Here is a 20963-nt window from a genome sequence, read left to right on the forward strand (position 1 = left end):
TGGCCGGAGGCAGGGCCCCCCTAATACTCGTCATAGTATCCATTACTCACTTCTTGCATAAATGACTTGGAAGTTCCTTCAAGAGGATCAGAAGCAAGATCAGGCCTTCTGCTTTGTCTGGGGAACGGCCCACTGGAAACTGGGGCGGCACTTTTCCTGGAGGGATCCCCTTTTGTGGTTGTCCTTCCTTGCAACTCCTGTACCCGTGTCCGCAGGATCGAAGTAGGTTGTCCATCCCACTTCCTCATGTCCTCTCCGTGGTCCCGCAGGTAGAACCACAGGGTGCCTCGTGGTGTGTACCCTCTGTACTCTCTCTCTTGAGTGGGGAAATGCCTGCTTCTAATAGCTGAGATGCTGGCCCGTGCAGGTGGGGAGTAGAACATATTCTCTTCAAGTTGCTGGACCTTCCGCGACAGTTTCTCCACAGCTGAGACAAGGGGGGAAGAGAGACTTTCTTCATATCGCCGGAGCCGGCCAGCTACCTCATCCACCGTTGGTCCCTCTTCACCTTTCCATTCCATTACTGCCAGGGAGGTGGCATATGACGATGGTGCGCTCCGTACAAACTTCCGCCACATGGGCCTTGTGCATCGCACCTCATCAGGGTCTGTGGGTAAGTCGGCATTGTCCAAGTCATAATAAATCATCTCCCGCACGGCTAATTCTCTCAGGTACTGGATACCTCTTTCCATGGTAGTCCACTTGCTTGGCTGACATACAACATCCTCACTGAAGGGGTACCTCTCCCTCACGCCTAACAGGAGTCGTTTCCAGAGGCTGAGGGCTTGGGTCTTTTTCCCAATCGCCTTGTCAATGCCGCCTTCCCTAGACAGGGATCCCAGCTGCCTGGCCTCCCTACCCTCTAATTCCAGGCTACTGGCCCCATTATCCCAGCACCGGAGCAGCCAGGTGACAATGTGCTCGCCTGAAAGTCGGCTGAAATCTTTTCGCATATCCCGCAGCTCACTCAAGGATAGGGATCGAGTAATTATCTCTGGTTCTGCCTCTTCCTCCTGCTCTCGTGATGGCCCTGGTTCATCATCATCTCTTACTAAGCGAACTGATTTCTTTGTGTACTTCTTCTTCTGTATGGGGGCAACTGATACCGGCACGGGTTGGTTCCCTGGTTCAGTGGCAGTGGCTACCACGGGGGTTGCAGTAGCCGCAGGGGCCGCCGCAGGGGCTGCAGCAGCCGCAGGGGCCGCCGGTCTGGTTTCCATCTCTTCCCCTTGAGGGTGCTGCATAATTCTGAGCAGTGCCTGGTAGATACTGGCCAGGGCCCAGCACAGCGCGGTGAGTTGTGCCTCTCTAGAATAGCCACAGCATTTTCCCTTCAAATATTCTACCACTTTATCAGGGTCCTGTAATTGTTCAGGGGTGAAGTCCCAGACCATTGGAGGTGAGTAGTTCTCTAGGTACCTGCCCATGCTCTCCCACATGCCATGCCACCCCTGACTATCCAGCCTCGGAGCAGATCTCTGGGTGGTAGTCTTAAATAGTCGCTTAACCCTAAACAAGACCTGGAACGTATTCAGGAGACATAGCACTAGGAACACACTAGTTTGAGTATCCCAAGGATATTCAAGATTCTCAAAAGCTGTCATACCTGACCCGAAGGAGAAAAGGGAGGCAAAAGGGCTGGGGAAACTATTAACAAATTCTGAGAGACGGTATCCAATGTACAGACAGGACAACAAAACCACATAAACACCCCAAAATAGCCGTCTGAACAGTGATGTTATCATATCATAAACAGATATCGCACAGGACAGCAGAATGATAATCCTCATCCCTCTTCCAGACATGGTAAACAGCATCGCAGGGAGTACATAAGCCATATAGGAATTTATGTAACACAGCCATGAGAACAAACCAAGCAACATGATGACCAGTGACTACTTACCTAATAAAATAAATGCATACAAGAAAAAAAAAAAAAAAAAAAAAAAACGTTTTTTCCACGTTCTAGTTGGATTCTGTCGTTATCTCAACCCTTCGAGCCCCACGTTGGGCGCCAAAAAGGACTGTCGTGGTTTAGCCTCAGATGGCAACAAAGAACCACGTGCCGCTCGCACGTGCCTTCCTAATACAGGAAGGATCGTAAGAAAAGGCAAGACTCTTGGGTTGGGACAAAGGCAGTTTAACAGAACAGCAAAGGGAACAGGCAAACAACAACAACAACACGGATAGGGGAATATACAAACGCGATTACGGAACCTCCGCTCCCCGCTGCTCGCCGACCAGCCGGACCCAGGACGCCCCAGCCCGCTTTTAAGCAGCAACTTCCTGCCCCCTCCCCCGGCAGCTCAGGGTGGGCGTGGCTCACATGGCATGGAATACCAGGAAAAGTTAACCCTATCCCCACCGGAACCAGGACACCCAGCCAGTCCCGGCACTGGGAGATAAGGAGCTGGGAACAGCGCGTCCAAAGCTTCCCACCGGCAGCAGAGCAGGGGGCTGCTGGGAGCCGGGCCAGCAACACAGACCCAGGAGGGCAGGACTGGATCTGAATCCAGAGCCACCCGTGGGTCCCTACGGCTTGCGAGCACTCAGGAAAAGGAAGCTGAGGGGTAGGGGCAGAAAACAGCCATTCTTGGAAGATTTGGCTTCAGCTGAAGCCAGCCTCACAAGGTCAATGCTCTGGCAGGGACTGGGAAACTTCTGAGACGATGTCTGCTATTTTAATTTTAAAATGTTGCTGGAATGGCCCAAACGGCTAGTCCAGCACTACCCCCAGCAGAGGGGGAAGTTAGTGTGCTGCGCCCCAGACCAGTCCTAAACCAGCCCCTCGCTCCCCTGACTTTGGCACACCAGCGCAGGAGCTCGCTGTGAGTGGAAACGCCAGCTTTTGTGCAAAGGTCACTCGATTTTCCCCCAAGGGGCTTCGATCCTCTTCTGGCTTGGTAAACCAAACAGGAGCGCGACCTGCTTGTGGCTCACCTGGGCATTGCACCAGGGAAAATTACACGGCAAAAGACGACCGGCCAGAAAAGATGAAGCTATGTTCAAAACCCAAATTACCACTTCCAAAACAAAGCAAAACACCCCTAAAACTCACGCCAAGATGATATAAGGCACTGTCTTCCCCTAACCGTCTGGGTCCTGCCGCAGCCCTCCCCTTGGAGGGGGCACCAGCAGCAGAGACAGCCCCCCCAGTGCACACCCACACCATGGGGACCAGCTGAGCTTTACCACGGTTGTGGTTCCGGGTGTATTTAGCACATTTTTTATTGTATTATGTATTTTTGCCCAATTCATTTCACTACAAAGGGAGAAGAGCTGGAAAGATATACTTAAATTGCAGAAGCAGGAGTGGTTAAGAAAAGAAAAGATCAAAGGTCCGTCATTTAAAATTAATTAATTCAAACCTGAACTATTAACATAAATTAAAAATTCAAACCACATACAGGGCTACATTTCTTTCCAAGTAATTTTCAAGAACCTCTAGCATTGCAAGATAAGTTAATCACACATTCCATTAATTTGCAGCATGCACAGCGGAGGTTAACCTCCACTTAATTAGAACTAATTTTAATTTTTCTGGAATAGGGTAAGCACACTTTATAAGAAATCCCCTTGACATTATACCTCAAAGGGAGGGAACAGTAGCTCTTTATGCCGCCTCTTCCCCTCTCCCTACACACACCATCGCCCTGCTGCCCCTCCTGCAGCCTCAGCTGGAAGAGCAGAGGCATTTCACGGGGGACCACGGCCGCCGAGGAAGCGGTGGCAATAGAGAGAAGAAAGCAGATGATTTCGCTTCCGCGGCATTCCTGCCAAGGGGAACGGAGAGGCACACGGACACCAAACGCACGCCAGAGCTGTCGGAGAAAGGGTCACAGAGAGCTGATGGGCCAGACGGACATTGTGCCCTGGTTTGCCTGGGCAGTAATGCAGGAAATCCAGCGGTGAACCGTGCTGGAGTTGCGACACGTGTGCAAGACATGACAGTTAGAGAGGCAGCGATGTGGAAAGGACCAGCCTTTGGACAACCCTTCCCCAGCAGCCTGTGCAGCGGGGTGAAATCTCGCTGCCCTCTTCCCTCCCACCTGATGAGGCTTCGAGGAAAACCTGCATCTGCTGGAGCTGCTGCGGCTCTTGGGGTGGCCAGGTCCGGTTGCAGCACGACTCCTCGGCTATTTACACACACGTCCTTCCAGACCCGCCATTCACCCTTTTCAGCAGCTCGATGACACCAGAGCACACGGCTGCCTGGCCCCTGTTAAATCCCCACCACACCAGCTTCGCCGCCAAGTCCTCACCCACTGAACCAGCCCGGGCTGGGAGCCAAGGACCTGACTCGGAGCCTGGGAAGGCTTCCGGCGCCTTTGTGTGCCGCCAGCTTTGCCACCAGGCGTGCTCGGGCCTTCCCCGGCGTCCTGCCATCAGCTCTGCCTCTTCCCCAGCCTGGCCCCATTTCCAAAACAGTTTCATGCGCACTTTGGTTTAATCTATCCAAAAAAAAAACCAACAAAAAAACAAATCATGTTACAGGGTGGCCTCCAGCTCAATTAACCCAAATCGATGCAAACCATAATTCAAAGCGAGTTAAAGACATCCACCCTAATTTTTTTTATGTTTGTCTAAACTAGTTTAAAGACTTAAATCCGCATCCTGTTTGGAGCTCCTCCACAAGCAGAAGGTTTTGCTGCAGGGGGCTGCAATTCCACTGTCCTGAACCAATGCCACTCCCTGGAGCCCCCTGGTCCAGCAAAGCGAGTGTCCCTGGGAGCTGCAGGGCACCCACTTCTGCCCTCCCCCGGGGGTTAATGCCAGCCACGTTGCGCCTGCCTGCAATCACATCCCTGTCGCTAGCTCAGCCTGCGTTCCCAGTGCTCACACCCTGCAGAGGGCAAGGACCGGCTCTCGGAGACACGGAGTTCCTTCTCTGGTGACAGCTGTGTTAAACACTGACCTCCTGGTGTGCGGGGCAGCTCGGCCACTATGCGGTGCCAGCCTGGGGCCGATGCCCTGCACGCCCAAGACAGAAGTGCCCATTTACCTTCTTCACTACCTTTAACCTGAACTTCTCGTCCCATCACCACCAGCACCAGTAACATCATCTCCTGCCACCACCAGGCCAAGTAAACTAGTGACTTCATCACGTCTTCCTTCACCTAAATTGTCTCAGGAGACCCCGCTGCTGCTTTTCAGTGGGCGCAGCATCCTCTGAGCGCAGCTGTGCGGCCCCCACTTCCTTCCTCTCCACAGACCTCTGGTTTGCGTCCACCGCTCCAAGCCCGGCACGGTTTTAACCTCAACCTCTCCTTCACTAATATGGGTTCCACAGCGATGCCTGCATGCTTTGGGCCAAGGAAAAGCAGTAAGTGACCAGTACGCCTCCCTGGGGTCCTCCACTCCAGTGCTTCCACACACAGCAAGCAGCTTCCAGGGGCTCTTCAGGGTCATTGGGACTGATCAAGATGGGAGCTGAGCAGCCCTGGGGAGAACAGGCAGGGCAGAAACCATCACCAGCCCAGGCTGAAGACCAAGGACAGGCAGCTTCACCATTGCTGCTCTCCGCTCCAGGATCAGAAACTTCCCAAAGCATCAGGCAGAGGCGCATTTGCACCCAAGCCCCCTTGTCCACAGCACCCAACAAACATGGGATGGCATCAGCACACCAGGGTGGCAAAGCATGGACAGCTGGGGAGGGAAAACACCTGCAATATCTGCAAAAACCCTGGAATATTTTGGAAAGAGGTACTCTGAATCCTTCCGTTGCATTTTCTGTGAAGCATAGCTAAAAAGGTGCTTGAAATAATTTCATTTCAAGCTCTTCGAAGGACCAAATTGCCCAGCCTGCTCCAGTAGAAGTTTCTAGGCAGAGAGCCACCCCCCAGCGCCATCCCCAACAAGCAGGATGGTTCCTGAGGCTTCTTCTGACTGTGGCCAGGGCTCAGCAAGGACAATTAAAGCAAATATATTCTGAACAAAATTAGCCCTTTGCTTTCAGGCTCATCTGGTAGCTTTTACCAGGCTGGCTTTCCCAGCCCAAAGCTAATCCATCAATGAAAGCATCACCACTGATTTCGAGGGGCTTTGGCTCAGCGCGTGAATTTTAACGTACATCTGCCCCCTCGCGCAGGCCAACACTGCAGGCCCAAACTGATCTTCAGACGGAGCTTTTATCCTCAAAATGCTCCCCCTCCCCGAGTTGCAGCCAGGCTGCTCATTGAGCCAGCACGTTTCACTCTTGAGAAGATGCATTCCCACATCTCCCTGTTGTTTAACATTGCGACGCCGCCATTGGTTTGGGAGCTGCGGGCAGGGGCATCGCGGGCACCCAGAGGCCGGGCTGAGCATGCTGGGCGCCACAGGAACAGCCAGGCGAGCAACATGCACCCGGGATGCTCCTTAAGAGTGGAAGGGTGACAATTTCAATCACCCCAATACAAGATGGCCCGCAGACCACAGCACCACACACAGTGTGCGTTGCTTTTTTTTTTTTAATTTTTAGGTTTTATAAGCTTTAACGGCTCTATTTTCCCTTTAATTGATGCAATTGTTTTTGACCCTGCTCCTGGAGCCACGTTGCTATGGTTACCCTGCACAAGCCTCAGCCAGCGAGGTGTATTTTTAGAATTGCCAAAATCCACGTCTCTAACAGAGCTTTTCTGTACAGAGCTCTCCTTGTTCCGTGACACAGGAATTAAGGGCATTCAATGGAATTAAAACGTGGGAAATTCAAAACCGATTAAAGGAGTGGCCCATGGTGCAGCCGGAGCACGGCACGAGCCCCCACGCCCCAGGAGGGAGCAGGGGGATGTGGCTTCCCCCCACCTCCTGGAGGCAGGTCCAGGGCACGGCTGAGGCCACGGCCTCACCAGGACCACAGGACATGCTAGCACAGCTGAGATGACCAAGTGCTGCAATGGGTGGACATGGGGTCTGTGGGACAGTGAGGAGAAGGAGTCACTTAGAGCACATGGGCTGTGCCTCAGGACAGCCAATGAGCCGGTCAAGAGCTTAAGTCGCAGGGTGGGGGGACAGATCAACACGGGCAACATTGTGGTGAGCGTCTGCCACAGGCCACCTGATTAGGACAAAGTAGATGAGACCTTCAGACAACCAGAAGAAGCCTCATGTTCACTGATCCCAGTCCTCAGAGGGGACTTGAGCAACCCCAATATCTGCTAGAGGAATACCACAACAGGGCTCAAGCAAGCCAGGTGGTTTCTGGTGCACTGATGACAGATTCCTGGCACAGGAGAGCGAGAGGTCAATGTGAGGAGACACTCTGCTGGGCCTAGTACTTACAAACAAGGAAGAACTCATCAAGCGTGAAGGTCATGAACAGCCTTGGCTGCAGTGGCCATGAGATGGTGGAGTTCAGGATCCCAAGAGGGGTGAACAGGACAACTAGCCTGCAGACCACAGCCCTGGGCTCAGGAGAGCAAACACTGGCCTGTTCAGGGGCCTGCTTGGAGGAATCCCATGGGACACAGTCCTGGGGAGAACAGTGGTGCAGGATACCCAGTTGGTTGTCATGGATCACGTCCTCCAAGCTCAAGAACGATCCATCTCCACTTCCTGGAAACAAAGCAGTAGTGGCAGGGGGCCTGCACAGATGAGCAAGGAGCTCCTCACTTATCTCAGACATTAAAAAGTAGTACACAAGCAGTGGGAGCAAGGGCAGGTGACCCAGGAGGAATATCAAGACACCAAGTCTGTCACAGAGCGTTGTGCTGCCATTCAGAAGAAACTTGATAGGCTGGAGAAACGGGCCAACAGGGATCTCAAAGTTCATCAAGGAGAAACATCAAGTCCTGCAGCTGCCCCTTCCTTGCCCCACACCAGTTCTTCTGAGCCCAGGGACTAGACCACCAAAACCACCACCTTACAACAGCAGTATGCAGCTTTCTGTCTGTTCAGTGTCTTGAATTGATTCACCACCAGAGGAGAACCACAGCAAAAGCATGGGAAAGAGCAGGAGGGCTACCACAGGTGGCAGCTCAGCCATCACAGCCTCAGTGTTTACCAGGAGCTTTCACAACACAGACAAGCAGCAGCGGCGGAGCAGGTCCACGGAGCAGTCAAATCTCCAAAGCTGGATTTGCAACCTACAGACATGGCATCAAGACACAAACTTGTATTCAAGTATTTCCTACCACTGGTTCTTATTTAGGGAAGAGTCCGTTAGATCACCTCCAACACCCCACGGAGGTGGGGGGGTTACTGATGGAGCAGTAGACCTGGCAAGCCCCCTGCGTACTCTGGACAAATGATGCTTCACCGTTTATGGCCAGTTAGACGGGAAAACCCAAAGGTGCCGAGATCGCAGCCTGCAAACCACCTCCATTCCGATACACCTGGCACCTCTCCAAAAGAGAGACACTACCCGCCATCGGGTCCTTCAATTTCAGGGGAAAAAATACATCTGAACAGAGCCCGAAGGAAATACTAGGAAGGAAAAAAAACAATATTTTAGCTGAAGTCAGCAAGTGGATTAAGGAGAGGGAAAGCTGGGGGCTCCAGCTTGAACTTGTCCTTTTGCAGAAAGTCTCTCACAGGAAAGGACAACTTCAGCATAAGCTGCTGAGCTGTGCATGCTCAAAGGGCCTGAGCCAGGCTCCTGCGAGGACCCATCAAGGAGAACCAGGAGCACAACAAAATGAAGGCCACAGTCCTGGCAAGAGCCGTTCCCCGCGCTGACTCCACGCTGCTGCAGCTCTGCTCTCCCTCCACCCTGCTCCAGGGGAGCTGCCAGGCAGACGCTGGAGAACAACCACTCACTTCCAGCTCGTGTGGGATGGTCAAGTTCAGCCTGAATTTTGATCAGAAGCTACACCCTGACTCAGTTTATGGGTCTACTGAGAGAAACTGAGGGCACGGCAGGTCCTGCGCTCCTGCAGCCCACCCCCCACTCCCCTCAGCAAGGCACACAAGAAGGTGCCTGCTGCTGCCCATCATCACAGCTCTTCTCTTGCCACGCGGCAACTGGATGCGCAATGCACACAGATGACCCTCTTCTGCACACGACGCCTAGCACACCTCCACCACACCCTTAAGGAAAAGCGCGGACCACTGACAACCCTTTCTCCTGAGCCAAGTCACCACCGCAGTGCGAGGTGAGCAGCGGCTCTCAGTGCTCCGTCCTCTCGAGCTGCACTCAGCCCACCTCACCCATCCCAACTGCCACAGTTGCCTTTTCAGAGAACACACCGCTGACATCAGAAAAAAACAAAACAAAACAAAACTGAAGAAAAGATAATAGAGGTGCAAATACCTAGGAGGACATTTTACGTTTTAGAGAGCGGATGTATTTGACAGCCCCTGGGGTCTTGACAATTTACATAGACTAAAGAAAGGAAGAGTTCGGAGAGACACCTAGCATGCTGCATGTCAAATGGATCAGAGAAACGAAGACAGCAGCAGCAGAGTCCAAAGATGTTCCTGCTGCTAATGCTTCTCTGAACACCCCTAGGGACAGCGCTTTACAGAGGAGCCATGCTACGGGACCACGCTTGTTCCTGGCTGAAGCTGGCTTCTGCCAGCATCACTCCAGGGGCACTGTGCATCTGGAAAGATGCCTTCCCAAAATAATCTGCACAATCCATTTCAGAGACGGAGTAGTCTGCCAGCAGCTATATTCATGCTGTCCCATCTCTTTCATAAGGACATGAGTAATTACTGAGCACTCTAGCTACTAAAACTGATTAGAGAAAAACAAACTAATTTTCTTACAAGGCAATGATCTGACCTCGTTAACGATGTGAGTAACTCACTAACAATATTTTTCTCTTACACAGTGATGTCTTTCATTAGATCTCAAGCTGTTTCATAAAGAGCTCAGTACATTCCTATAAACCCATTTTGCATAGGAGGAAACCCAAGTCAGCATCCGCATATCCAGAGCACTGTTCCCTGGAAGCAATCTGCATCCGATGCTGTAAGAGAGCATGGAGAAACACCACCCGGTCCAGCCAGAAACAATAGCCCAAGGTGCCGGCGTGCTGAGCAGCCTTGTACCTCTTCAAAGCAGGCACCGGGACAAGCAGGTACACCCCAGCCAAGGCAGGTCCCTGCCAGACCTGCACAGCAGGTTTCCTTCTCCTTAAGGACAAACCCAAGTCTCAACTCTTCTTTTTAATGAGGAGAACAACTTTGGACATCCAGACCTACTGTAAAACCTCACAGCAGTTAGAGATTTTGCCATTCTGTGACATTTCACAGCATGGTTATTAACCCCAAGAAACACTCCGCTGAAGCGACCAGGAGCTCAACAGAGGTCTCGCACGCCTCCCTTCTTTTAATAGGCATCAGCCACAAAATAAACCTACCAGCTGCCCTCAAGTCAGTCCCCACCTACATGTGGGACCAGCACATCAGCAAGGATCCTTCCTAATTACTTCCGTGAAGAGCCACCTCTACAGATAATGTTTTCCCCCTTTGTGAGTATTAGTGTACTTAGCACCGCCATCTCACTTCCCGACAGCGTAAAGTGCAGACCCCGCTGGGAGTCCTAAACAGAGGGACACCCGTGTTTGCTCTGCACGTAGCAGCTCGGGGCCTGGGGAACGAGCCACCCCAGCAAGGGCGTCTCTTCTGGCGCCTGGGAAGAAGAAGATACGGTCTGTCAGGTTTTGAGGATGAAGCAGAGGGAAGACCCCTTGAATGAGGCTGGGACATGGATCCTGCGGCTCAGCAGGGAGAGGGGCTGGGACCCCAGTGAGTAGCAGCAGGCAGACTGGGAAGCAGGCTGCAGCACAGGGGGGTGGGCGTTAAACGCTCCTCGCTCAGCATCACCTGCAGCCAGTGCCTGATTTAATCCACCCAGCATCACCCAGCCATCTCCTCACAAGGATGTGTACCACCACCCACCAGACAGTCCCAACACAGCTCCGACTTCAAGGCCAAGCCAAGGTTTTCCTCTGTGTTTGCAACAGTAGGGACAAAAAGACCTGAAGATACTGCTGCCACGTAAGGCACACAGACTCCCACCCCCCCTTCCCTCCGCCCTGCAGGCAAAAGCCTCCCAGCACTCGCTAATGACTAATTAACCAGGTCCTACAGCTCTGCCCTCAGGGACCTGGGAAAAACAGTTCTCCCCGTCTCACAGATGAAGAAAAACCTCCACAAAAGGAGGAGATGACTCTGTGGTCCCCACAGGCTACAGGCATGCCTGGAGCTCGGTCACTCCAGGGAGATCGCTGGCCACCTGCAAACACACCTGGCACTGCAGGGTCACATCTGCTGTGAAGTTAGGGGGATTTGTTGTGTGCACACGCCTTACAATCCCCAACCAAGCCTGACAGACGGGCTAATAAGCACTACTGATACACTCAGCTTAAGACCCAAATAATGCGTTTAAGGAAGAGACCAGTCCCATTTCCCCTCTGTATGCTACTGTTGGAAAGAGACGCTTTTGCACCAAAACAGCAGAAAAAAGAAGAGGTCCGATCTAAGAAGCTCAAAGCTCAGTGTGCTGGTTTTGGCTGGGACAGTTAATTTTCTTCATAGTGGCTACGGTTTGGATTTCTGCTGAAAACAGTGTAGATAACACAGGGATGTTTCTGTTACTGCTGAGCAGCGCTTACACAGAGTCAAGGCCTTTTCTGCTCCTCACCAGGGCCAGGGGGCAGGAGAAGTTAGGAGGGGACACAGCCAGGACAGCTGACCCAACTGGCCAAAGGGACGTTCCATGCCATATGACACCATGCTCAGCATATAAAGCTGGGGGAAGAAGGAGGAAGCAGGGGGGACGTTCAGAATTACAGCCTTTGTCTTCCCAAGTAACCATTACATGTGATGGAGCCCAGCTTTGCTGGAGGTGGCTGACCGTCTACCTGCCGAAGGGAAGTAGTGAACAAACTCCTTGGTTTGCTTTGCTTGCACACGCAGCTTTTGTTTCGCCTGTTAAACTATCTTTATGTCAAGCCGTGAGCATTCTCACTTTTACTTTTCCAATTTTCTTCCCCATCCCACTGCGAGGAGGGAGAGTGAGAGAGCAGCTGCGTGGGGCTTAGTTGCCAGTTCGGGTTAAACCACAACACACAGCCAGAGGGCAACTGCCCCCCTCCCACTTTACTGACACATCACTATACAATATACAGCAAAGGGGAACTTGCAAGTGAAAGCAGCAGAACATCTGAGGGACTTCTGGGGTCTCTTGTCCATATGGGCACATTCTTAGCACTCTACAAAACACTGCATGCAGACGTCTGGTGCAGACTCTCACCACTTGCAGGCTCACACTCGTGGGCAGTGTCACTTCAGATGCCCCGAGAGGCCAAGTCGTCCTCTAACACAGCTGAGTCTGCAGCACCACACGAACGCCAAGCACCTTGAGGTGCTGTTGTCCCCAGATACCTCCTGTAAACGAAAACAGAATGAGAACTGAGTTTTATACTGCGTCCATTACATCACACATCCCCAAAACCAGCAGGGCACTGGCACCACAGCGACTTGCAGGCTCACACGGGGTGTCGTTCATCTGGGTGCTCTGTAACCCACGGCAGCTGCAGGCGGAGCAGGGACAAGCCCTTAGGAGGGCAGGCAGGTTGCTGCCTCTCATCTGGGAGAGGGCTTATGAACGCTAACCCAGAACAGGGACAGCATAGACACTACACCCCCAGGAAGCCAGAGGAACAGTAAGGGAAAAGATGACAACTCAGTGACAGCTACACCGACGAGCCCACAGTAATGCTGCATGGGCCAGAACGCTTTTCAGCCCAGCGGGACCAGAGCCCTACGCCAATCGCCACTGCCAGGGGTCTGGCATCAGAGGACCCCCCGGGACCAAGGGGTCCAAGCAGTCCTTAAGCCTCCATCATTTTAGCACTTCATTCTTCCCCTCAAGTTACTCTTCGGTGACAACCAAAACACTTCTTTAAGTCTGGAAGCCCTTGTGCCGTGGTGTCTCTCTGGGAGCTTCCCAGACATCAGAAGAAAACAACTCTACATTCTCCCCGTTCCCCTTTTCAACTCCACTGTCAGGTGGATACAGACTCTCTGAAGCAGAGGGTCTCAGCCGGGGACCCAAGCCTTAGCTCACACTACATGAGCTCTGATACATGTTAATAAAAAAATGATCATGTTGGTCATTCTGCTTCAGAGCTAGAACTCACCGTTTCCTGGCATGGAAAACTACATTTCCTACATGTAGCTAATGCATGAAAAACTTTCCAAGGTCAAAAAAATGAAGCCATCAATTTATCACAAAAACTTCCTATTAAAGCTTTTGAAAGCCTGGGCTCTCTAGTGCAAATGCTCTACCTAGAACAGGTTGTTCCAGAGCCACTCACCCAGGGCTGCCAGCACCCACAGGCTACTCTCAGCATCGTCACTGCAGCCCGATGGGGCTGCACACGTCTGGTACCACCAGCCATCGCTGCGCAAGGGGACCCAAGCACAAGACCACCGGTGGTACAATCCCCCTTGCCCATGCAGGCGGTCTTGGCAAAGCAGACCCTCATTCCCCAGAGAGGGGAGATCTGTGCTCTTGCACTGCCCTTCCTACGGGCACCATCCCGGAGTGAGGTCACTCGGCCAGCCACATCCTTGTCCCCTGCTCTCAGTGACAACACGTGGCTGAGCAAAGCATGGTTTGGACGGCATCAGAGCACCCAGCTGCACTGCCAAGCCTTCCTTCAGGGAGGGAAAGGAGCAGCAAGGGAGTCCGATGGCCCCAGCTGCAAGGTCCTTCTCCCATCCTGCCCGGCAGCCGAAGGGGAGCAGAGGCCACCGTAACTGGTTCCACCCAAGCAACAGCACACAGCCCACCCTGTAACTCTGCCCAGGGCAATTCAGTGCCACTGAAACGGCACTGCCGTCCCCCAGCTCTGCATTCATCCTCCAGCTAGGTGGCCTGTCTCCTCTCATCTTTTTGCATCCCCAGAAAAACAAGCAGTGCCCTGGCTCTCAGCGGGAGGGCATGACTTAGCCCATGTGCTCTCATTCTGACCCAATGAGACACAGATAACTGTGTGGTTTTGAGACAACTGCATAAACAGGGAGAGGTTCCAGCAGCATTTGCTGAGCAGACAGGCACAGGGATGCAGGAATGCGGCCCCAGGGCAGCAGGTCATGGTGATGCCCAGGGACAGGACCTGCGGGGGCTGGCACTCGTCCCTCCCCGCTCCAAGGCCTGCAGCCCCCAGTAAACAGGCTGTGGCATTTTTACACAGCCTCGGCAGGATACAGCATCACTAAATGACCACAAAGATGTCATTTAACATGTCAACGTTAAAGCAGGGAGAGATGAAATGAGTCAGAAGGGAGAGGCAAGAACAGCCTGGAGAGGATGCAGGCTGTGAGGAGGAGAAACTCCACCCCAAGCTGAGCACAGCCCTGGCCCTCGCTGCCGCAGACATCGAGCTCAGCCCGGGGCTGGTGAAGCAGCCAACACACATTTCTCCTTTTGGGAGAGACACAGGCCCCCACAAGCAGTGGCTGCGGCAGACGGAGAGCAGCCAGGCACTGCCAGTGGTCCACCAATGCACAGTCCGGTGCCCTCGCCAGCTCTCGCCACTGGGAGCCAGGACGGATGGGGCTCTTGGTTATGCTTTGGCTCCACTCCCTGCCACAAGCGACATCCCCTGCAGTTGTACTTCCAAGTGCTGCCCGGGTTTCCCCAGCCACGCTGCTGCTGGCTCTGGACACACGGTCCCTTCCACTGCTCAGAGGGGAGCGGAGTGGAGCGGTGTGGGCTACCAGCCCCTCCCTCTGCCCAGGCTCCACACTGCTGCGCTCCAGTTCCCAACGCCAACGATGCTGCAAAGTGGAGAGCAGTAGACGAGAATTACTGTGGCGGAGCTCTGTGCAAATGACAATCGTTTGCCCTCTTAAAAAATTAAATCCTTAAAGCTAACAAGAAGAGTGTTTGCTCTCAAGTTATAACCCACTGGAGATAAAGGGCTGATAATTAAAAGACCCATTGCCATAATCACTGCGACACTGAGGGCATCTCGCCTCTTTCTAACCACTGTTTTAATTATCCTGTAGGAGCACGCAATATATTGTCACCAAGTTCTCACCCAGAATAACATCAAAAGCTCAACTTGCTCCCCACTAACATCACAGCAGATGTCACTGAGACAGTCGTGACAGATAGCTCCTTGCACTGCACAGGGCAGGACGTGCCTCAGCCCAAAAGAAGCTGTTCTCCAGGAAGAGACACCAAGATTCCATCATTTTCCTTGCAGAGGCTTTGGCTCTTCTGCAGCATGGATCAACCTCACCAAAAGCATTTGCCATCCCTACGCCTCCAGCCCCTCTCTCTGCACTGGGGAAGACCATCCAAGACTGACAGAGCTCCCGCATGCAGACATGAATGGACTGCAGGTGCGCTGGCTCTGGGAGGCACTTGAACGGTTGTTGTTAGCATCAAAATAGATGTGGATTTTTGCTTAGCAGAAGGGGAGAAGGAAGGGCATAAGCTAATTCATGCAACTATTATGAGGAATATCAAGTTTTCCTAACTTTATATGAGATGAGCAACTTTAAAAATACATCAACCAAAACGACCTTTGGTGGGGTGAAAGCTGCAAAGGTCAACTTTCAGGTCCCAGGGTCAGGCTGGGCTGGGAAATTTCACACCTAACAGCACTACCTTTTAGGGAAGAAAAGCAGCTACTCACTAAGTTCTAAACTCTTCAAAATGCAGGACAACTTCCAGGGACCACATGGGAGTTCTCAGTACCACAATTAATTCAGGCAAGTAAAGCAAAACAGCCGCACCCCGGAGGATGATACCATCAGGGGAAGCCCGGCTTTGAGACACACAAAGCAACTTTCCCTGGTTTTAATTATTTCTAGGGTTACTCTTTGACAGGTAAAATATTTACAATAAAGAAGGAAGACAAATAGCTCCCTCCCTATTTTACTGCTCTAATTGAGAGCAAGAAAAAGTACCTGTAGGGGAAAGACAGCAAGGACAAGGAAGCTGCTCCTCCACACCACGCTTCACATCCCCTTTGGAAGGGCACTGCGCAGGAAAGCTAAGCACGAGACAGACACAAACCACTTGCACACTTTCCACCATGACAAACATGCATCCATCCATCCAACCCAAGGACCAGCCCCAGGTCGCTCATCCCCACGTTTAAGCATCCTGCTAACTCCTGGCCTAAAGGAATCCACATCCAGGACTCACCTCCTCAGCCTTTCTTCTTTAAAAAGACACACAACTTCTTGTTCACGTTCAAGAAGAAGCTTTTCAAGGAGCCCATCTAGAAATACTGTGTTCTTAGGAGAGCCGTTTCTGCTGGTTCGGCTGGCTGAATTTCAGTGCCACTTATTTGAGAACTTTCCTTTGTTTCCCCCATTCTCAGACAAACCTGAGGAAATCCAGCTTTCAGCAGCAGGAGAGGAAAATAACGTCCAGGGGCGTGAGGCAGAGCTCAGAGCTGCTCCACACCGTCATGACCCGAAGCTGCAGGAGCCAGGGCTCCCTCTCTCCCCAGGATATCAGGCAGGGGAGAAAACAGCCCACTGCAAGCAAACCAAACACGGCACCGTCACTCCCTGGATCTCACATTATATCCTTGAAACAAAAGGAAAAAAAAGCTCTAGCGATGGAATTAACCTGCCACATGAGGAAATCTCAGAGCGCAAAGCGATGCGCCGGGATTACTGCAGGACCCGCTGAACGCACCCTTCAAAAGGGCAAATCTCCTCTGAAAGCAACGCAGACCACAGAGACAACGGAATCTGACTGAAAAGTGAAGAACTGGTAAGAAAAAAAAAAAAAAAAAGCGCTGGCGGCTGAGCAGCGGCTGCGCCCGCCCCTCACCGCGCTCCCGGGGCGGCACGGCCAGGCAGGCGCTTTTCACCCGAAAGGACTGAAATCGAACAGCAAAACAGCATTGCAAGAGCATGAAGTAATCCCACCCCTGCAGTTAGTGTTTTCCTATCCAATTAGCTACTCCAAGTGTAAGGGGAAAAAAGGGAAGAGAAAAAAAAAAAAGAAAGAAAAAGAAAAAAAGCGCGCTGCAAAGCCAGATGTTTTGCAACTCCCGGGCTCCGGCAGCACAGCCCTGCGCTCCCGACAGCCGCGGTGGATGGAACCCGCGTGGAAGTGAGGGGAGAAGGTGGGGGAGAAAGGGAGAAGGTGGGGGAGAGAAGGGAGGGGAGAAGAAAGTGGGGGGGAGGAGCTCCCCACCCCAGCCCGCTCACTTGCTCCGCCGTCCCTCGGGCCCTTCCCGCGGCGCAGCCGGCCCGCACGCCGGGGATGCGGCCGAGGAGCCCCGGGCGCGGCCCCGCTACCGCCGGCGGCGGCGGAGGGCAGCGGGCTTCGGCCGCGGCCCGGCGGAGGAAGAGGGCGGAGGGGCGGCACCGGGAGCCACCCCCGCCCGCCAGACAGCCCAGCCCGCCCCGCCCCGGGATGCTCGGCCGGCGGGAGGGCCTGGGGGGGACGGGACGGGACGGGCCCGGCCCGCCCGCGGGGTTGCGGGGGCAGCGCGGAGAGCCGCGGGTGAGGCGGTGCGTGCTGCTCCCGAGCCCGGCCGGAGGGATCCTGCCCGGTGGGGGTTGCCGCGGCGCTTACCGCGGCTCAGCCCAGCCGGGAACTCGCTGCTCCGCCGCAGTTCATTTTCTCAGTTTAACAAAACCACTTTGAAATTGCCCCTGGAAGCGCTGCCGACGAGCACCGCGCAGCCGAGCGAGCCCAGCTTGCCGGCCCGCACCCCAGCGCCAAGGGAAGCGCCGCCCGCCCCGGGCCCCCGCTGCCCCCCGGACAGGTGCAGCGAGCGCAGCAGGGGGGGGGCAGCACCCCCCGCCCTGCCCGCTCCCCCCACGCCAGGCAGCCTGCCCGGCCTGGATCTTCCTGGGGCATTTTTTAGTTCTTCAGTGGTTACACTTCTGACCTCAAAGTCAGGAGGCAGCTACTACAGCAGCACAACTGGAAAAAGTGAAACACTGTCCTAAACTAGATGCCTTTTGAAGCCACGCAAAAACACTATGCTGGTAAGCACACAGAGGTAGGACGCTGTGGACCGCAGGCAGGACACACGCTGCCTCGCAAGCTCAGACGTGAGGTCTCACATCTGCAGTTTTAATGGCTTGGGGAATCCTCTAGCCCTAAAAGAAGCCAGAGGATCAAAGACCCACAGTGCTTCTCCAGCACTACAAACTCCTCTTTGAGGGCAGTTGCTCTTCCCTATGTTCCCTCAGTCCCCGATGATCGTTTCTCCTCCCCACTTGCCCTGCTTTTCACTGGTGATGCAGCAGGAGCTGATAATGCTTCCCAGCTGCAGGCACCAGCCCCTCTGCCCTGCCCTCAGCCCCACCAGCTGCCTGCATCACCCCCAGACACAGCCCATCCACAACCTGCCACGTTGTGGGTAGGCACCTGCGTGCACCAAGGCACAGGGGAGGACGAGGGGCAGAAAGCTCTGGTGGGTTTGGGTCAGTGCTTTTGTGCACCTCATGTGCCAGAGCCACGTGGGGCGGCTCTGCCACCTGCCTCGGTGACAGACAGACCCCTGTCACCACCACTTCCCTGCAGCTGAGTGATGCAGTGCGGCTTTGCTGGATGATGGCAAGCTGCAGCTTGCTCTCGGTTGCTGCCGTGCCACCCCAGACCAATCTACAGTGATGCGAATGGAAGCAGAGTCAGGCCCTTTTCATGCAGCCTCTTCAGCCAGCCCAAAAGTTGGCTCCGTCCAGTCATTGCCCTCGACACCCTCTGCCACAGATGGGACTATCCCAGCATGGTATCCAGCTGCACGGGCACTGCAGGGTGTGGTGGGAACCGTGGAGGGTATCCGCACCGTGCCTTCCTGGACAAAACAGATGGGTGTTAAGTCCGGAACACGCTATATACACCTCTGTTAAATTCAGACAGGGAACTGCCTGAATTTACCATATTCTTCCTGTTGGTATTTTGTGCACATCCACCTGCCATGCTGCAAGGCCACAGAACATTTAATTCAAGTGAAAAATTTCTAAGAATGCTCAAACAGTGACGATTTGTACAAGCAGCCTCTGCTGCCAGCCTGAGAGGTTTATGTGACTGCCTTTCATTAGCAATGCCCCTAACATCGGGCTTTGCCTGGTGATTTGGAGGTTAAGACTTCTGTGATTTACCAGCCGAGCTGCCCAGAAGCACTCAGAGATAAACTTGCAAATGTGCAGCTCAAGGAGCCTCCTGTGAAACCCTGCGTTAGCATTAACCTCTGAGCTGGGAATAGCAGGGCCTCATCAGTCCATCTCCAAACAGCATCATCCTCGTGCTTCACGTTTGGCAAAACACAAGCACACAAAGTAAAACATATTATTCACTATGGGGAAAAATATACTCTAGGACTAAGAAGGAGATACTGCACTGAAAACGTCTGCTGAGAAAGGCAAATACATTTTTCTTTGTATGATTAAACTGAAAAAAACTCATGATAGGCCCACGTCTGGCAGAGGAGCTCTGGTATGAGCTGGGCTCCCAAGCCAAAACGCTCAAGGCATGCTCTGAATAAGGAAGGAAAAACGCTTTCCTTTCTCAATTGAGAGCGCCCTTAATGAAAAGCATCAGAGCCAGGAGAGGGCTTGTGGGGTGGAAGCAGCTCCTGAACGAGGGCTGGGGCTGAGCAGCTGCTCTGCGAGAGGCTGAGCCCGAGCCTGCAAACACAGCGTGGAGTGCGGGTCCTGACCCACATGGCGCCTGCGCAGTTAATAGTCACGGAGGGTGAAGAGAAGGGGTCTGAAATACTTCACACTGGCTGCGTTTCACAGCACTGGACATCCTGCTGCCCGCTTGAAGGGGAGTAAACCGCAGGTGCCATTCCTGTCTGCAGTGGCTCTGGCAAGAGCCTCCCCCAGGCTTTTCCAAGCTGTAGGGTTGGTGTGAGGAGGAGGCGGCCACAAGGGGAATGGCAGCAGGGCACGGCTGCCCAGCCTGGAGCTCCAAAACCAGGATGTCCTCAGACCCAAGAGATGCAGAGGTCTCGGGACAAGTAGAAGGAAATTAGAGAATGCCGGTGGGCTTTTTGGCTTAATTGGTTCTATCAATGATGAGTTTGTGGCATCAAATGTTGCTGCTGGCCACTCTACCTTAACAGGGAGCAAAGGCTGCTGCAAAGGCCTGTCACGGTGTCATGAGCAGCCTTCTCCCCCATTGCCCTGTTCCTATTTCAGATCGCTTCTCCACACAGTCACACAATGCGGCTCTTAACCTCTCTTCAGGCAGCTCTAAATCAGCTGTGGAACGGTGGGCTGCCAGAAAAATGAGCTATAATTAATGCTGAAAGTCTCTCACTTTCCTGTTCCCTGTAAGCTTATGAAGACCAATCATTCCGTGATGGCAGGGCAGCCTCACGGACAATAGTCTTCCAGAGTGTGCTGCTTTTTCGGGGTCGAGACACCGGCTATGTTTTAAATCAACAGACAGTGGCTAACACCACTAACTTCAGCACTGACACCTTGTACCCATGAGGCCAAATTCTGCCCTGGCAGTACAGCTCCAGGAAACTTGGTGCCCAGGCATTCCCGTTTATCGTGCTTCAAACAGAGGCACCACCAACCCCCGCCTGGGGTTGCAGATGAGACAACGACAAAAAAAAACATCCAATTTGATACACCTACTTCACTTCTGGGACAGCTGCTGGGCCTTATCTTCTGCTCATCCGTGATTGCACCCTTGTTACAAGGCCTCCTTTGTATGAATGAAGTGGTTGTCTATGGTTTGAGACCTTGAGACAAAGCCTTGTCTTACTCCTCTCCCTGTGCAGGCTGCCAGGTCCAGGACTTCAGACACAGCCGATGAGCATGGTTTGTAATGGAGGCAACTCCTAATGAGCTGTCACAAGATGCAGCAATGGGTGGTACTTGCTTTGTGAAGCACTGATCAAAGACCTTTTTTTTTTTTTCTGGTTGGAGGGCGTAATTAACAATGATTTCTAAAAAATCCGTTCAGGTTGAGGAAAAATGCCAGGTCTGACAGCTCAAGAGTGTTAAGCTATCTCATGATCTGCAGCACAGATACAGCATAAACTCAACACAGTGTCCCTCCTTCCCAAACAGAAGTGCTT

General features: G+C 53.2%; 1 protein-coding gene across 3 annotated transcripts in view; it reads right to left on the reverse strand.

Moving 5' to 3' along the window:
• The window catches only part of LOC141747535 (ankyrin repeat and fibronectin type-III domain-containing protein 1-like), a 267665-nt gene extending 250381 nt beyond the window's left edge, over positions 1-17284 (reverse strand). The window contains exons 1-2 of one of the 3 annotated variants that reach the window (XM_074597923.1): positions 16097-16305; positions 12182-12315 (exon numbers count right to left, since the gene is read on the reverse strand). The gene's annotated coding sequence lies outside the window, so the exon portion shown is untranslated. Of the gene's footprint in view, positions 1-12181; positions 12316-16096; positions 16306-17118 lie in introns of those variants that run through there. The other 2 variants (XM_074597926.1, XM_074597925.1) reach the window with 2 other exon arrangements.
• Positions 17285-20963: the final 3679 nt, after the last annotated feature.

Source organism: Larus michahellis, chromosome 8 (genome assembly GCF_964199755.1).
Source record: "Larus michahellis chromosome 8, bLarMic1.1, whole genome shotgun sequence".
NCBI lineage: Eukaryota > Metazoa > Chordata > Aves > Charadriiformes > Laridae > Larus > Larus michahellis.